Source organism: Lathyrus oleraceus, chromosome 2, assembly GCF_024323335.1.
Source record: "Lathyrus oleraceus cultivar Zhongwan6 chromosome 2, CAAS_Psat_ZW6_1.0, whole genome shotgun sequence".
NCBI lineage: Eukaryota > Viridiplantae > Streptophyta > Magnoliopsida > Fabales > Fabaceae > Lathyrus > Lathyrus oleraceus.
Genome location: NC_066580.1, coordinates 45,356,361 through 45,373,758, shown reverse-complemented (window position 1 = coordinate 45,373,758; position 17,398 = coordinate 45,356,361). Strand labels below are relative to the sequence as shown.

At 43.6% G+C, this 17,398-nt stretch overlaps 1 long non-coding RNA gene across 3 annotated transcripts; it reads left to right on the top strand.

Moving 5' to 3' along the window:
• Positions 1–634: 634 nt before the first annotated feature.
• LOC127118006 (uncharacterized) lies at positions 635–16,171 on the top strand. 3 transcript variants are annotated; one of them, XR_007802077.1, is made up of 3 exons: positions 635–656; positions 813–1,422; positions 1,530–1,988. It is a non-coding gene; the product is annotated as an uncharacterized LOC127118006 (long non-coding RNA). The 3 variants fall into 3 exon arrangements; XR_007802076.1 differs by lacking the exons at positions 635–656; positions 1,530–1,988 and adding an exon at positions 15,713–16,171 and having other exon boundaries at positions 668–1,422; XR_007802075.1 differs by lacking the exon at positions 635–656 and having other exon boundaries at positions 668–1,422.
• The last annotated feature ends 1,227 nt before the right edge of the window (positions 16,172–17,398 follow it).

The following is a 17,398-nucleotide window of genomic DNA, read 5'->3' as shown; positions in this document are numbered from 1 at the left end:
TGAATCAACGAAGAATCCAGAGTAATTTCCGCGAGATCTCGAACGAATCTGTATCCGATCCGAAGTCCGGCCAAATCGTAAGCTCCGATGATCCTTCTTCTTCTTCTCGTTCTTAGTTTGTTTTTCTGAATTCTGTGAAACTCTTTTGGCTATGGAGTTGTGGTTTTTGGTTTTTGCTACTTCTTCAATCTCTCTTTCTGTTTCATTCTTGGAAGGTTGCGTGCAGTTAAAAATGGTGAGTGAAGATTGGTGAGGTTCGAATGGTTCAGAGTTGAGGGAAGGTTTGGTGATTTGTGAAGATGGAGATTACGGTTACGGATCCGTGGTGGTTGAAGATTTGGCCATGGAGTTCGGAGTTTAGTGAAGGTGTGGATTGGAAGGTGAAGGTTGATGTTGAAGAAGATTAGGTGATGGAGGAAGAAGAAGAATCTGGATCGTGATGATGAGCATGGTTGAAGGTTAGTTACAGGTTGAAGAAGAATCTGGAAAAGTTTGTTAGAGGTTGAAGGATTGAGGGCAAACGATTTTGGAATGAGAGGGAGAATTTTCTGAAAACAATGATTGGCAATGATTGCAGTTTATATATCAGGATCTAAGGGGCAAATGGGAGATTTGTGTAGCTCAATCTCTTTCGTCCAGCTGGCACTTAAATGAAGGTAAGTCTTGAATTAAGAATTAAGTCACGTGAGATTCACCTCAAGTTCACATTTCTAATCTATTTTCCTTCAATCTCAAATGTGGATAACTATTATTGAACCAAACTGATTTAGACTGTGGCTTGAATAATCACCAGTTTGAATTTTGTTTTGCAGGACATGATCATTGTCTCAGGGTCTGCACTGTAGTTCACCCTTGAAGCATGACATTTTTGAATGCACTAGCTTCTGGTATGTATACATTGGACCTGTTATTTTGCTCTCAAGACTGATCCATTAGGCAGTACTAGTTTCTTCAGGATTTTAAAATCATGATTTCCTGGCTTATCACTAACATATACTGCACAACCACCTATTGCTCTTGCCGCAGCATGAAACTCAGCTGTCACGTGCTTGCTAACCTTGACATGAAGGTATAAATGTTGCTGTTAGGTGTTGGTGCTGTTGTAAACGCAGGTTGTTCATGATGCATGTCCATTCAAGGTTTAATTCGTAGAATAAATTGCAACAAAGTGTTGCAAAATTCTGCAATACTTCATGACAGGTTGGACATGGTAAATGAGATACCCCCGCTGTTCGGTTCCAAGTCTACTCGTGGAACACTCCATGAATGAGCTCAACATCAGGTCATGTCGGTTTCTTGTATCATGGCCATGGTCCAATTCTAATTCTTCCTTGTGATTGAATCGTGGTTCACTGTTTTGCTAGGTATGATGATAGCTCGTTCAACAAGGTGACAACCGTTGGATTCACCTGATTCTGCATAGTAAGTGAGATCACTGTCCTGGCTTAGATTCTGCAGCATTGATTTGCCAGGTTTGTGAAATATTATGACTGGATTTATGTGTTAACGGACTGCACTATTGTCTTTAGCAGGAAACTTTGTCCATTGAAGCACATGGCTTGGTTCATGATCAGCAACAGGTGTAGGTGCGGTCATGGGAATCATTTGTTCCTGACTTGGCCAATGCTTCTTTTATAGCATATGGTCATGAGCTCTGCAGCACGTGTGGGCATACTAACCTTGCTTGGTTAGTTTCAAGAGCATGCCTCATTTGGCTAGAGCATCCACGTGAGGGAGTATGGGTAAGGCATGCAACACGGATGACACCAAGTTTGGCCTTTTGGAGCATTAATGGCACATGTCAACGACCAAGTAGGAATTTTTAGAGCTTAGGAATAGGATTCATGGGTATTTAGGATTTTAGGAGTTTAGGGATTGGGTTGACTTTGGTCAGAGTTGACCAAAGTCAACAGTTGGTCAACACACTCATTCTTTGTATTTTTCCTGTAATGATCATGTAATGAATGAAATTTCTTCACTTGAATGAACTTGGATTGGTATTTGAACTGAATGGCTCTTGAAATGAATTTAAAGTTATCTTATATGAATGAATGAATTTTGAACATGTATTGAAATAGAGTGAAATGGATATTACACTGACCGAATTAATCATGAGTGACACTCCAATGATAAACATGAAACAAAAGGACTTAAAAAGGATCAAGATGTGCTGAACCACAACCTTCATAAACCAACCACTAGAGCCATTGATCATGAGCTCGGTAAATAGAAACACAACCAAGAACTCCACCCGGATGAGCCAGGACCAAGAAGTTACTGAATGCAAGTTGACCGGGCAAGGGGATCAAGCATTTTGAATGATGATGTACCAGCCGAACTAGGATTAGGAGGCCACAATATAGGAGTTTGACCTGATCAGGGTATGGAACCATGACCAAGTAAAGGCCTTTAAATCAGGGTCTTGATCCCTCCAGAACCACTATTAACATCAGACTTAAGCATAATACCCAAGCATCTCCACGCTAGGGTTGGATTGGGGCCACCCCAAGTTTGCTGAGAAATTCTAGTTTCCACTAGGTGTAAGCATAAAGGTCTGAATTCAAATCACTGCCATCTTGTGTTGAACCTTGCTTGTGTAGATGAAATGCATGCTTATGATGATATGCAAATGTTACTAACCTAGAAATGAAATGAATGTACAAAATGGTAGGGTGCAAATTTGAGGTGCTACAGCTGCCCCTATTCAATCAGCTGGGAACCCGAATGGATGAGAGCAACGGCTGTCAGACTTTCAGGGTAAACAGGGATTGAATACCAAGAACCGTAGAATTTGCACAATGCTGGGATTTGTCTCTTTTATTATTGTTTTTCTTCTTTCCAAAGCACAACCACATCCAGACATCGACACACGACGAATGGGAACAGAAATCATCTCAACTAGATGCCAACGGACAACTAGGAAACACTCAACGTTTACCAAGACCAACGGAGAGGTAAATCCACATGGGGACAGGTACAGCTAGACGTCATAGGACGAATAGGGAAAAACTCAGCGTTTACCAAGACCAACGGAGAGGTAACCAATCATTATTGAATGACTGGAAGGATATTGATACAACCATACGTCAGCGGACGTAATGGGGAAAAACTCAACGTTTACCGAAACCAACGGAGAGGTAACCAATCATTAATGAATGAATGGAAAGAGAGATACAACCATACGTCAGCGGACGAAATGGGGAAAAACTCAACGTTTACCGAAACCAACGGAGAGGTAACCAGACATCATAGGATGAATGGGAAGACTCGACCAGACGTCATAGGACGAAAGGGAGACTCGACCAGACGTCATCGGACGAAAGGGAGAAGCTCGACGTTTATCGACACCAACGGAGAAGGAGGAAACTCAACCAGACATCATAGGATGAAAGGGAGACTCAACGTTTATCGACACCAACGGAGAAGGAGGAAACTCAACCAGACATCATAGGATGAAAGGGAGACTCAACGTTTATCGACACCAACGGAGAAGGAGAAAACTCAACCAGACATCATAGGATGAAAGGGAGACTCAACGTTTATCGACACCAACGGAGAAGGAGGAAACTCAGCCAGACGTCATAGGACGAAAGGGAGACTCAACCAGACGTCATCGGACGAAAGGGAGAAGGAGAAAACTCAGCCAGACGTCATAGGACGAAAGGGAGACTCGACCAGACGTCATCGGACGAAAGGGAGAAGGAGAAAGCCACTTCACGAGGGAAAGGCACCACAACCGGAAACCGAATAGGACGTCTACTGGGAATTCTGGTTGGGAATCAACCAGACATTAATGAATGAACTGGGAATAGGGTATACAATCAGACGTTTCAAGGACGAATGAGAAAAACACAACGTTTATCGAAACCAACGGGGAGGTAAATCCACTTGGGGAAAGGTACAACTAGACGTCATAGGACGCATAGGAAAAACTCGACGTTTATCGACACCAACGGAGAGGAGGAATATTCTGAGGGGAATCATCTGGCCTTACCAAATGATCTGCGGGGGACAATCAACTATACGTCATAGGACGCACAGGAAAAACTCGACGTTTATCGACACCAACGGAGAGGAGTAATGGAGATAATGAACACAACCAAATCATCAACGGATGATCGGGAAAAACTCGACGTTTATCGACACCAACGGAGAGGAGAAATCTTCACTAGGGAAGGGATAGCGACGTTATGAACATCGAAAGAGGATGTTTACCGACATCAAAAGAAGACCAGACACTTACGCATGACTGGAAATCACCGAAAGATGGTGTTTACCGACACCAAAGAAACAACACACGCGGGTGCTGACAGGAAGGAACACCAAGGATACCGGGTTGTAGGTATGAAACAGGTGACCGACCAAAACGTGAATTGGTTTGTGTTCCAAAACACTCAACATCCTGAAGAGGGCTAGAAAAGCAGTCTTGTTAAAGGATGGACATTCGATTCCATAGGGAATACGAATCTTACTCTGCTGGAGAAAACAATCAAAAGACTGACCAGAGAGTGCATGAGACATATTATCTAGTCGTCAAAACGTAGATAACACACTCGCATGGAAGATTATCCATAACCGGATTGCAGGTTGTTAAATGGATAAACGACCGAAAAGAAAGGCATCAGGGTACCAGGAATAGGTATGCAAAAGATGACCAATCAAAAAAGGATGAAGTTGCTAACTCGGAGCAAATACCCAAAGGAAGGGGAAGACCCACTGGGGACAATACTGCTTGATCAAGGCAAGTATCCAGAGGGGAAAAGAATATCAATACCGCAAACTGGATACTGATAACTGCAAAGAGGGGATTACATCTACCGGTTTGTAGGCAGAAAACCACGGAAAAGTAACCAGTCATCGATAAGATGAGCACACAGGGTTAACTCCACCAAGGGGATGAAAGTGGGATTTTACAACTACCGACTAGTGGGTAGAAAACCACGACGATAGGACTTACAGCTACCGGTTTGTAGGTAGAGGCCAACAAACAGAATGAACCACAAAGGCTACCTCTGCTAGGGGATGAAAGTGGGATTTTACAACTACCGGCTTGTAGGTAGAAAACCACGACGATAGGACTTACAACTACCGGTTTGCCGGTAGAGGCCAACAAACAGAATGAACCACAAAGGTTACCTCTGCTAGGGGGTGAAAGTGGGATTTTACAACTACCGGCTTGTAGGTAGAAAACCACAAAGATAGGACTTACAACTACCGGTTTGTAGGTAGAGGTCCACAAATTCCGCTGAGGATAAGATGAATGAGTGCCGGTTAGTGAGCAACTATCCATTTATGCCCCAGGGAAAAACAGGAGACAGCCACAAGGAGGCCAATTCAGGATCGATCCAAAAAGGCAAACTGAACCAAGACATCCTAATGAGGAAAGAACTCACTAGGGAAAACCCATCCCAAGGGGAGGGAACGGAAACAACCGTCATCCACGAGGACACAACTCGTGGGGAGCGCAGAAGGAAATGACAGACATTTTCTGCTTAAAGGGTCAACTCTACATGGAGAGATCAGACACACCCACATCTGCTAGGGAAAAAGATCCAAGCTGGCAAGATGCTACCAATTGGGGAGTAACAATGCTGGGGATACCCACTCGACTAAAGAGTCACTTGTTGGGGAAACATCTTTCTCAACCCTGCTGAGGAACCCAATTCTGAAGTCGATCCAAGCGATGCCAAACTCTTTCCAACGACCCAATCTTGGTCAATTCACCACGGCCTCGGGCTAATGGATATGCTTGCAATGCAGATGCATGAGTTTTTTTTTTTTAGCGTAATGCCCCATGATTATGGAAATGCCACGCACTAATGATACATATGTTATGCTTATCTACATGATGAATGCATAAAAACATATCTCCTCCGGAGACAACACTGGGGAGCTCCAAGAACTTTGCTGAAGATCTCACCACCACGTCCATTTCCACCCTGCTGGGGAAAGACAAACTTTGCTGGGGATGACCTCCATCGAACCTGGACTACTTGGAGATTACCCTGCTAGGGGAGGCAACCCATGCTTGTCTCTACTCGGGGATGATTCTCCGAATCCGATCCGCTTGGGGACCTCGCTGAGGGAAAACCATCAACACAAACTCTGCTGGGAAGACAGCTTCAGACTTGGAAAACAATCACAACTCCGCTGGGGCTTTGGTAACCTTCAGGCTTGCTGAGGAGGCACCGATCTCGACTCTGCTAGAGAGATGACACTCTCAAACCCATTGGGGAAATATGGCCTATCGGACACGGGCCGCCCTTCGATTCGTCGAACACTGGTATTCACCATCCTACCACAGTGTTGACTTTCCACTTTTGAGAACTTCCAGAATCGTCTAGACTTTTCTGATCTATCCCACGAGGATCGAATTCCTGGGATCCATACAAACTTTCCAGTCTTTAGACTTTGAAGAGTCTTCTTGATTAACCCTCCCAGGATCGTCGTCCTTCTTTCGTCGTCCTTTCACTGTTCTTCTATCCCTTGCCCCTGGTTGGACTCTGTGGGGATCTCCTTTTTTCAAAAGGCTTCCTATCACTACTTGCCAGCGAATGAAGATATCTAACAGCACCTGCACAAGAGATTGTTAGATAAAAGCGTGCCCCAGGCGTGCCAACACTTCAACATCTTGGTCACTCAACTTCCGAATAAGATTTCCATATTTCAATCTTTTAAGCATGCATCGGAAGGGACCTCTATGTTTCAAAATGCAAATATTCTTATCAAAACGAACGGATGTTTTCGTAATCAAAGCGGTAATGAAAACAAAAACAAAACTATTTGACTGAATACGCATTTTATTGACTGAAAAAAGATGGCTCACACCCGAGCACCACACAGGAAGCAAACCCTGGAAAGAGGTGATTGCGTACAAAAGGAAAAATCTATCCTAATGGCAATGTGAAACCGTGATCTCATCGGGTTCCAACTCGGTTACACCTCATATGTCCTCAAGACTTTCCTCACTTTCAGCCTTCTGAACAAGACGCTTCCAATCGATCTCTGTCGGAGACTATCCAAGTCATATCTCAAGCACAAACGATCATGCTGGACGCAGTTGTTCGTTTCAATCCCTCTTTTGCCTGGACCGCCCTTTCGGGTTTCAGTCCACCGGGATACCCTTTTTTGCCCAAGTCGCCCTTGTGGGGTTTTCGACTTGCCGGGTGTACAGTTCTTTTCTTTTATTATCCCTAACTTTTGCCCGAACCTTTTCTCTTTTTCCTTGGTTCGCCGGGATGCCCTTTTTTGCCTGGACTCCCTTTTTTTTTTGTCCAGCGGGTCAATTTTTCCACGAATTATCTTTTAACTGCGTCCGCACTCACAGGGAATGGAAAATCTTCATCATTCGTGGTCGTCAACAACAAAGCTCTGTCAGAGGAGACTTTTTTTTGACCACGAACGAACCTTCATAATTTGTTTATCCACTTGCCCCACGATCGTTGAGGAGGAAGGATCCTTTTCAACACCACATCTCTTCCATGCTACCCACGAGGTCGCACTTTTCGGTCCACGACACGCTTCATTTACCGGGTACAACTGCCCCATGAAAAGTAACTGTCAGCCCTCTTCCTCAGTCAGGCTCCAACATGTCATACTGAGTCCTTATCCACTCATCCTTTTTCAAGTTCTCATCCATCTGGACTCTCCACAATGAGATCTAGCCTCCAGCAGGCAATGTCACTTCCATCTCATACTGAATGAGGAAGGCGCTGCCCCAGTAGATGCACGTATCGAAGTACGACACTCAGGATACCAACCTCGTATTCAGCCACCATCGTTGGTGCTTTCAACTGTTATCGGGGAAGCACTAGCTCATTCACTTTAAACTCTCCCCATCAGACATCAGAACCCGTTCGGATTCAGGGTCAGGCCCCTCCTCCGGGATCGGTCACTCTCAATCTTTCGATTTGAGTACCTCGAGATGTCCTCATCAGGGACTTCAAACTTCCTTGGTTGAGAATCATCGATGGGTTGTTGGGCGAGATAACCATACAATACCCTCCTCTTGATTGCTTTCTGGGAGGTATACCGAATATCGTATTCAGTCGACACCATTTGCCCTCTCGCAACCCGTCCGTTCAGCGCTATCTCCTCGAGCACACACTTGATCAGATCCATTTTGGACATCCACAAGGTGGTATGGACCAGCATACTGTCTCAGTCGGCGAGCAGCCTATGCCAAAGTACATCAAGTTTTCTCGAACAGTGAGTGTATTGTTTCACAGTCGATAAACTTTTTGCTTAGGTAAATTGCATGCTCTTTTCGACAAGACTAGTCATGCTGACACAGTACGCACCTCAGAGACCCCTTAAGGGCTGTCAAGTACCAGATTAACAGTTGTTTCTTCCCTGGAAGGTATCAGAATCAGAGGTTCCTGCTACTCATTTTTTCTTTCCATGCCCCTGGGCAGTCATCATTCCACCTGACCATTGATTTCTTTCTCTCTTTTTTTCGGTTCAGGCGTTTCTAGTATTGTCTTTTTTTTTTTTTTTTTTCGCAGGATCGACCTCGATTCCTCTGATTTGCCCACAACAAGCCTCGGCAGCTCACCGGACAGCACTCCATAAGTGCACTGACTCGGACTCAACCTCAGTCTGAGTAGTTTCGATCTGGTCAAACAATTTGCCCCAGATCCACCGGATGCCCCTCTTCTGCTTGGGACTTTGTCATCATGTCATCAACATGGCATTCGCTTTCACGATGAGTCATATCATGAAACAAAGTCACCGTAGCCCTTTGATCCGTGGCGCCGGTTTTCTTCTTCACTAGAGGATAGTCTTCTCTCGTGGTAGCTCGTGCCCCACAACTTGGGTATTCCACCCTGGTGTACCTTGATGCAACCAGGTGAAGATATCAACCTGCTCTTTCAATAGGGCTACCATTCAGTTCTCGACTTGCCTCTGAAGCGGCTTCAACTTTCATTTCCTTTCTGACCTCGGCGGTACTTGGGATTACCATCTTGACTTGCTCCTCGTGCGGTTGAATCACCTTCTCCTCTTGTTTCAATAACCTGGCTATTTCCGGCAGATCACAATCTTCTTCGCCTTCTTCTTCGGCATGATAGCTTGGATTGTCGAAGTCATATAGAGGTGTAACCAAATTGTTATCGATGAGATCAAGAGGGTAATCACTTTTGTGGTTGGAACAAGACAAGTTCAAAAGAAAAACGAAAAACATTGCCATCTTTATTTTTTAAAACTGCAAAAAATGAAAAACAGGGAACACCGCTTTTGATCACAAAAACATCCATTTATTACTGATGCAAAATGTTGCACAATGAAACACATGAGATGGCCCTTACAATGGACCAGTACGTTTCGGGCAAAACGTATGGCTTTCATGCAAACAAAATTAACACAGAAAAACTATTCTTCCGGATGAGCGACGGTGATGCTTTTGGAGGCCTTCCAATCGCCTGGTACGCACGACTTTATCCACAGCTCGAGCTCGCGGTCGATCTCTTCACCCACTGAACAGGCATGATCAGAATTCAGCATTCCTGCACTGACGAAGATGTACGGTGGACGACGTCCTCTGTTTGGTCTAGACGACTCTTGATCTGGCCGATAACCGATCCCAAACATGTCTGCCTTTATCGGTGTTGAGTGGATCCATCAGTTTGGATTTGTGGCCCCTAGCAGGATATCTGAGCAAACGAGCTATGCGCACCGGCTGACACCTACAAAACAGCAAATGGGTTAGTATGACTCACACATGCAATGTCTACCCGTACCAGGAATATCTGTCCTTTGATTCCGGTTTCATCGAGACAGATAAAATTTTATCAACAATGACATCTGGATGTCTCTCAACCTGAGTCTCTGTTAAAAATAATGGACCCTGAGTACGGACAGACATGAGTTGGAATGCAGATGAATGCGAAACGAGACCAATGCAAATGCATGAATGCAGGTTACTGTGCCACCAAGTCATCTGAGGACCCATCAAATCTCTGGACCAGTCACAGTCATCGGGACTAAGTCACCATAAATCCGACTTGGGGAGTTCCGAAATAAACGGAACTGGAGATTACATCACTACCATCACAGAAACATCCACTGAACGGATGACAATCAGATCCTCTGAACCGGTACTCTCAATTCAACCCGGGGATCCGAAATAAACGGAACCCGCTGATAAACCACGGACAGAACTCTGGCGTCCCAGAAATAAATGTCCATAATTCACAGTCACCATCAGTACCAAGAGTCACCAACAAGTCACCAACAAGTCAGCAACAGTACCTGTAATAATCATCCCCTCCCACTCACGGGTGTCATCTAGGCCAGGGTAAGGTCGAGAGAAACGCAGGATAAACAACCCTTTCAAGAATATCATCCTGTGCACACCCGATGTATGCACCGATAATACCCCATCAGAGTCTGAACTGCTCGTGATATCAATGTTCCGCTAAGTGGCGTACACCACCCGCTTCCCATGAATCACTCTATTCCTAGGTTTCCTAGATTGCACTCATAGCCTGGGTATTGGGCCTTTTACCTCAAGTAACTCCCATCCCCAAACAGAGAAACACAGCCAGCACAGCATATGAATAGGAATGAATGCAAACATAAATGCAAACAATAAATGCAAACAGTAAATGAATGAATGCAATAAATAACAGCAGATAGCAACCAAAACCCTAACCTAGAGAGCGCTAGGAGAGACTCGCTCAGGGAAGAAGGACCAGCACAGGTCAACTTCTCTCTATAATTCCCCAGCAGAGTCGCCAGCTGTCGCATTACGCGAAAAACCGGCGGGAAAACAAGAACAACAGAGCCGCCACCGTGCGTTATTTATCCCAAAAGAGGGAAAGGAAACGCTCAGAGTAAACCTGGAAAGAACATGGTCTCGCGACCAAAGAGAATGGGATCGGGAGTCGGTTATGCGAAGGGAAGGTATTAGCACCCCTACGCATCCGTCGTACTCGACGGGATCCACGCACAATAGGAAGGAAAATGGTTGCTAAAACACTGCTCAACATAAACATCTATACAGGCTGAAAGAGACACAAGAAAACAGACAAGACTGACTCGGCAGGATATCGCATCCTGGGCCTACTTAGTCTATCAAGCATAGACATCAGAGTCTAAGTAGTTCGGACTGGGGAAACGACACATGCTCGCTAGGATATCGCATCCTATGCATACGTATCTCCTTTGGACGAAGGAGAATCAGAGCATTCGTAGCTCGGCTGACACGCACACAAACAAACAAGACACAAGCAAACGTGGAGCCCGACTGCCAATCACTGGACTTATGTCAGCATCCGAACCTAAAACACACACAAAGAGGCAAACATGGAGCCCGACAACCAATTGATGGAATTACGTCGGCATCCGAACCCACAACACACTCAAAAGGGCAAACATGGAGCCCGACAACCAATTGATGGAATTATGTCAGCATCCGAACCCAAAACACACAACAGCATGTAACAAGAAGAAGGGTCTCGATTGCAACCAAGGCAAGAGAAAGGGAAGGTCTCAATCGCAACGAGGGCGAGAGAAAAGAAGTTAGTGTTAGTTGTTAGTCAAACTCGACAAGACATCGCATCTCGTGCCTACGTATCTCATCTGAACATGAGAATCAGAGTTGCCGTAGTTCGGCTAAACTATTCCTGTTGGTTTGTGTTTTTTAAGTGGATAACGTCACTACGCAATCTACCGGATGCTCGACCTTTGGAGACTTACTCACCTGTAGTAGAAGGAGTGGACGTATCCTTAAGAGGGGATAATGTTTGTTTGTGTTTTAGGAAAGCTCAAGCAAGAAAGGAAGTCCTATACGAAGGAACCGTGCTACCTTAATTGACATGCAAACGAGACTACGCGGAGTCTAGCAAACCTAGGGGATACAATCACACCACACAAACATATACAGCATGAAATAAACACACCAACAAGGGGCTCAAACATCAGGGTTAGGCTTTAGTCAAGGGGTCATATCAACCTCAACAAACAAGCCTCTGTATCGGGGTCAGGTTAGCTCTTAACCTTGCCATTGAGGGGCTAAGGTGAAGCTAGATGAAAGGTGATGAGGGGTGTGCCTCATTGCTTCTATCTCAAGTCAGAGAGAGCATCAGACAAGGGAGCGTGGGTCCAGAATGGGGGGACCCTTCTACGCTCAGGACATAGACTCGACTGTACAATGTACAAGATCTTGGGCTTGGATCTCGATGCTACAACCATGTAATGGGAGCAAGGAGAAGACTCACAGAATAGTGGGGGATAGATTGCTTATCCCTACCTTCCACCAATTGCCTCAAATGAGGACTTTTCCTGCTTGGGACAAATATAAACATACACAAGCATTGCCTCTTAAGGAGGACTTCAGACAGTTTGCCCGGCTCGGTAACAGCCGGGTCTCCAGACTACATGAAGTCAGAAACGTCATACCTCGGTGCAAATTGCTTAGCAAGCAAAGCAATACAAGTTCTTAAGAGAACTGAGCAACTAGGGGTACCTGTGTAAATAGCTAACCAGTCAGTACACAATTCAAACAAACAATCAACAGTCAATATCACACAAACAGACAAATCCAATCAGACAACAATGAGCGATCCATGAACACAAGTGAATCCCCCATTAAGGCCTACAAAACACACAATTGTTAGCCAACAACAACAAATGGTTAAGCTCAAATGACGGAGCATCATCACTCATGGAGATGTATTCTTGAACCTGAAATCACAATTCAAATGATAAGTCCAAACCACTAGGTCGAAGCCTAGGGTTAAAAGAGGATAAAAAATCCAAAACAGAAGCTCAAACTCCACATGAAGCTCATTTAATCAAATACTAACATGTCCTAAAATTAAGGGAGCATGCAAAATTGAATTATTTCTAAGCCTAGGGGTAGAATAGTCATTTCACAATTAGGGAGTAATTTTGAATTAAATTTCTATTTATGAAAGTTCTAATTAGAGCAATTAAATTCTATACTATTCTAATTATTCTAAAACAAAACTCCTAAGAGATTATTTAACTCTAATCCTAAAATTAATGTTTCAAATGACTTCTATCATTAACTAAAATTCTAATTAGCTTCTAAAATCTATTTAGACTAATCCTAGAATTATTTCTAACTCTAACAGTATTTCTAATAGTTCACAATTAATCCTAAAATTAATCCTTAATACTACTTCAAATGTTTTTTAATTGAAAATCTAAGTTTGATAATTCCTAAAACTCTATTTAATTCTAATGACTAATTAGCTCTAAAATTCCAAACTAAACTAATTAACCTAAATTAACTCTAACAAATACTAGTTAATCCTAATATGTCTTAATCATTAACAGTAACAGTAACTAAACAATTAACCTCCTAATCACATCTAATTATTTCTAATGTTTCTAATTGAAACTAAACATACAGATTAATTAAGATTATGCACAAATCTAAAATGCAGAACCTGGAATATAGACTCCAGAGGTTGGGCCCAAGGTCGTTGGCCCACCAGAAGCTTCAATGACAAGGCCTGCTAGGTGGCGACGGGGGTTGTAATTCCACATGCAAAGGAAAACTGTAGAGAAACTTCATCTTCCCTCACTCACTCGTGTTTGGAGATCCACGGAGAGAAAGAAAAACAACGCGCTGCCAAAGAACCTGACCGTGCCGGTTTTCGCCGATGCCGGCAGCGGTTTGCTACGATAGGATGCGCACCCCTCCTCACGGCCTCAACCTCTCTTTACCGAAACAGGAATCAACCTCTCCACTTCAAACAAAACAAAATGCTACCGTGATTCACTCTTACCCGCGGCGGCAAAGACGAACTCGAAGCTCAGATCTCCACGGCTCGATTCCGAAACTCCTTGTTCTCGCCTTGTTGCGATTCGCGTTGTTGTGGTTCGATCGAGCTGAGGCCGCTTCGGATTGAGGAAGATGGACAGTACAGTTGGTGAAGATGAGAGAGGCGTCGCGATTAGTGACGAAGAGCGATGCAACTAAGATCCGGTGACTGAAGCGGCGTGAAGAACAAAGAGCGGACGCGACCGAATTTTCAAAAGATGAGATCGAGATCCTCTTGTGCTTTCCTCTTCCTTTCCGTTATGCTTCCGTTGAGGAACAAATTGAATTTTCTTGTGGTGGCTCGGCGATGGAAGGTTGGAAGCGGTTGAAGGTGGTTCGGTGAACGGAGATTGGTTACGGTTATGGTTGGTTGCGGTTATGATGAAGAGAATGAATCAACGAAGAATCCAGAGTAATTTCCGCGAGATCTCGAACGAATCTGTATCCGATCCGAAGTCCGGCCAAATCGTAAGCTCCGATGATCCTTCTTCTTCTTCTCGTTCTTAGTTTGTTTTTCTGAATTCTGTGAAACTCTTTTGGCTATGGAGTTGTGGTTTTTGGTTTTTGCTACTTCTTCAATCTCTCTTTCTGTTTCATTCTTGGAAGGTTGCGTGCAGTTAAAAATGGTGAGTGAAGATTGGTGAGGTTCGAATGGTTCAGAGTTGAGGGAAGGTTTGGTGATTTGTGAAGATGGAGATTACGGTTACGGATCCGTGGTGGTTGAAGATTTGGCCATGGAGTTCGGAGTTTAGTGAAGGTGTGGATTGGAAGGTGAAGGTTGATGTTGAAGAAGATTAGGTGATGGAGGAAGAAGAAGAATCTGGATCGTGATGATGAGCATGGTTGAAGGTTAGTTACAGGTTGAAGAAGAATCTGGAAAAGTTTGTTAGAGGTTGAAGGATTGAGGGCAAACGATTTTGGAATGAGAGGGAGAATTTTCTGAAAACAATGATTGGCAATGATTGCAGTTTATATATCAGGATCTAAGGGGCAAATGGGAGATTTGTGTAGCTCAATCTCTTTCGTCCAGCTGGCACTTAAATGAAGGTAAGTCTTGAATTAAGAATTAAGTCACGTGAGATTCACCTCAAGTTCACATTTCTAATCTATTTTCCTTCAATCTCAAATGTGGATAACTATTATTGAACCAAACTGATTTAGACTGTGGCTTGAATAATCACCAGTTTGAATTTTGTTTTGCACGACATGATCATTGTCTCAGGGTCTGCACTGTAGTTCACCCTTGAAGCATGACATTTTTGAATGCACTAGCTTCTGGTATGTATACATTGGACCTGTTATTTTGCTCTCAAGACTGATCCATTAGGCAGTACTAGTTTCTTCAGGATTTTAAAATCATGATTTCCTGGCTTATCACTAACATATACTGCACAACCACCTATTGCTCTTGCCGCAGCATGAAACTCAGCTGTCACGTGCTTGCTAACCTTGACATGAAGGTATAAATGTTGCTGTTAGGTGTTGGTGCTGTTGTAAACGCAGGTTGTTCATGATGCATGTCCATTCAAGGTTTAATTCGTAGAATAAATTGCAACAAAGTGTTGCAAAATTCTGCAATACTTCATGACAGGTTGGACATGGTAAATGAGATACCCCCGCTGTTCGGTTCCAAGTCTACTCGTGGAACACTCCATGAATGAGCTCAACATCAGGTCATGTCGGTTTCTTGTATCATGGCCATGGTCCAATTCTAATTCTTCCTTGTGATTGAATCGTGGTTCACTGTTTTGCTAGGTATGATGATAGCTCGTTCAACAAGGTGACAACCGTTGGATTCACCTGATTCTGCATAGTAAGTGAGATCACTGTCCTGGCTTAGATTCTGCAGCATTGATTTGCCAGGTTTGTGAAATATTATGACTGGATTTATGTGTTAACGGACTGCACTATTGTCTTTAGCAGGAAACTTTGTCCATTGAAGCACATGGCTTGGTTCATGATCAGCAACAGGTGTAGGTGCGGTCATGGGAATCATTTGTTCCTGACTTGGCCAATGCTTCTTTTATAGCATATGGTCATGAGCTCTGCAGCACGTGTGGGCATACTAACCTTGCTTGGTTAGTTTCAAGAGCATGCCTCATTTGGCTAGAGCATCCACGTGAGGGAGTATGGGTAAGGCATGCAACACGGATGACACCAAGTTTGGCCTTTTGGAGCATTAATGGCACATGTCAACGACCAAGTAGGAATTTTTAGAGCTTAGGAATAGGATTCATGGGTATTTAGGATTTTAGGAGTTTAGGGATTGGGTTGACTTTGGTCAGAGTTGACCAAAGTCAACAGTTGGTCAACACACTCATTCTTTGTATTTTTCCTGTAATGATCATGTAATGAATGAAATTTCTTCACTTGAATGAACTTGGATTGGTATTTGAACTGAATGGCTCTTGAAATGAATTTAAAGTTATCTTATATGAATGAATGAATTTTGAACATGTATTGAAATAGAGTGAAATGGATATTACACTGACCGAATTAATCATGAGTGACACTCCAATGATAAACATGAAACAAAAGGACTTAAAAAGGATCAAGATGTGCTGAACCACAACCTTCATAAACCAACCACTAGAGCCATTGATCATGAGCTCGGTAAATAGAAACACAACCAAGAACTCCACCCGGATGAACCAGGACCAAGAAGTTACTGAATGCAAGTTGACCGGGCAAGGGGATCAAGCATTTTGAATGATGATGTACCAGCCGAACTAGGATTAGGAGGCCACAATATAGGAGTTTGACCTGATCAGGGTATGGAACCATGACCAAGTAAAGGCCTTTAAATCAGGGTCTTGATCCCTCCAGAACCACTATTAACATCAGATTTAAGCATAATACCCAAGCATCTCCACGCTAGGGTTGGATTGGGGCCACCCCAAGTTTGCTGAGAAATTCTAGTTTCCACTAGGTGTAAGCATAAAGGTCTGAATTCAAATCACTGCCATCTTGTGTTGAACCTTGCTTGTGTAGATGAAATGCATGCTTATGATGATATGCAAATGTTACTAACCTAGAAATGAAATGAATGTACAAAATGGTAGGGTGCAAATTTGAGGTGCTACAACTTGGAAAAGCAGCTTAGAGAAAAAGATGTTCAGTTGAAGAAGGAAGTAGACCTAAGGCATGCATCAGAGAGCCAACTCAGAGGAGAAGTGGTGGAACTTAGGGAGCAACTGAAGGAGAAGCTCACTCCTTTGCCTGAGTGTTCAGAGTGTGACCTGTTGATAGACCAGTGCCAGTATCTGAAGACTCTCATTCCTGGAGGACATTTTTCCTAGATTGTATCTGTTGTTTATATTGGGAATCACCTCCAGGATTGTTGGATGGGATTCATTACTTTACTCTGATAATTTGAATCTTTGCCTGAACTATGTTGTATGATCCTTGTTGCTCATGGCTATAGATGAGATTGTTGATATTTCGCTTGTGCTCATTATCCTGTGTAGTTTGCTTCTTTGTTGTTCATATTGCAGGTTGCCATTTCTTGAAAGATGAATTAGGCTCTTGAATGCCTAAGGAATGAACATATCATATGCATCATATGCATCATAAGCATCATACACATATCATTCTTGCATTACAGGT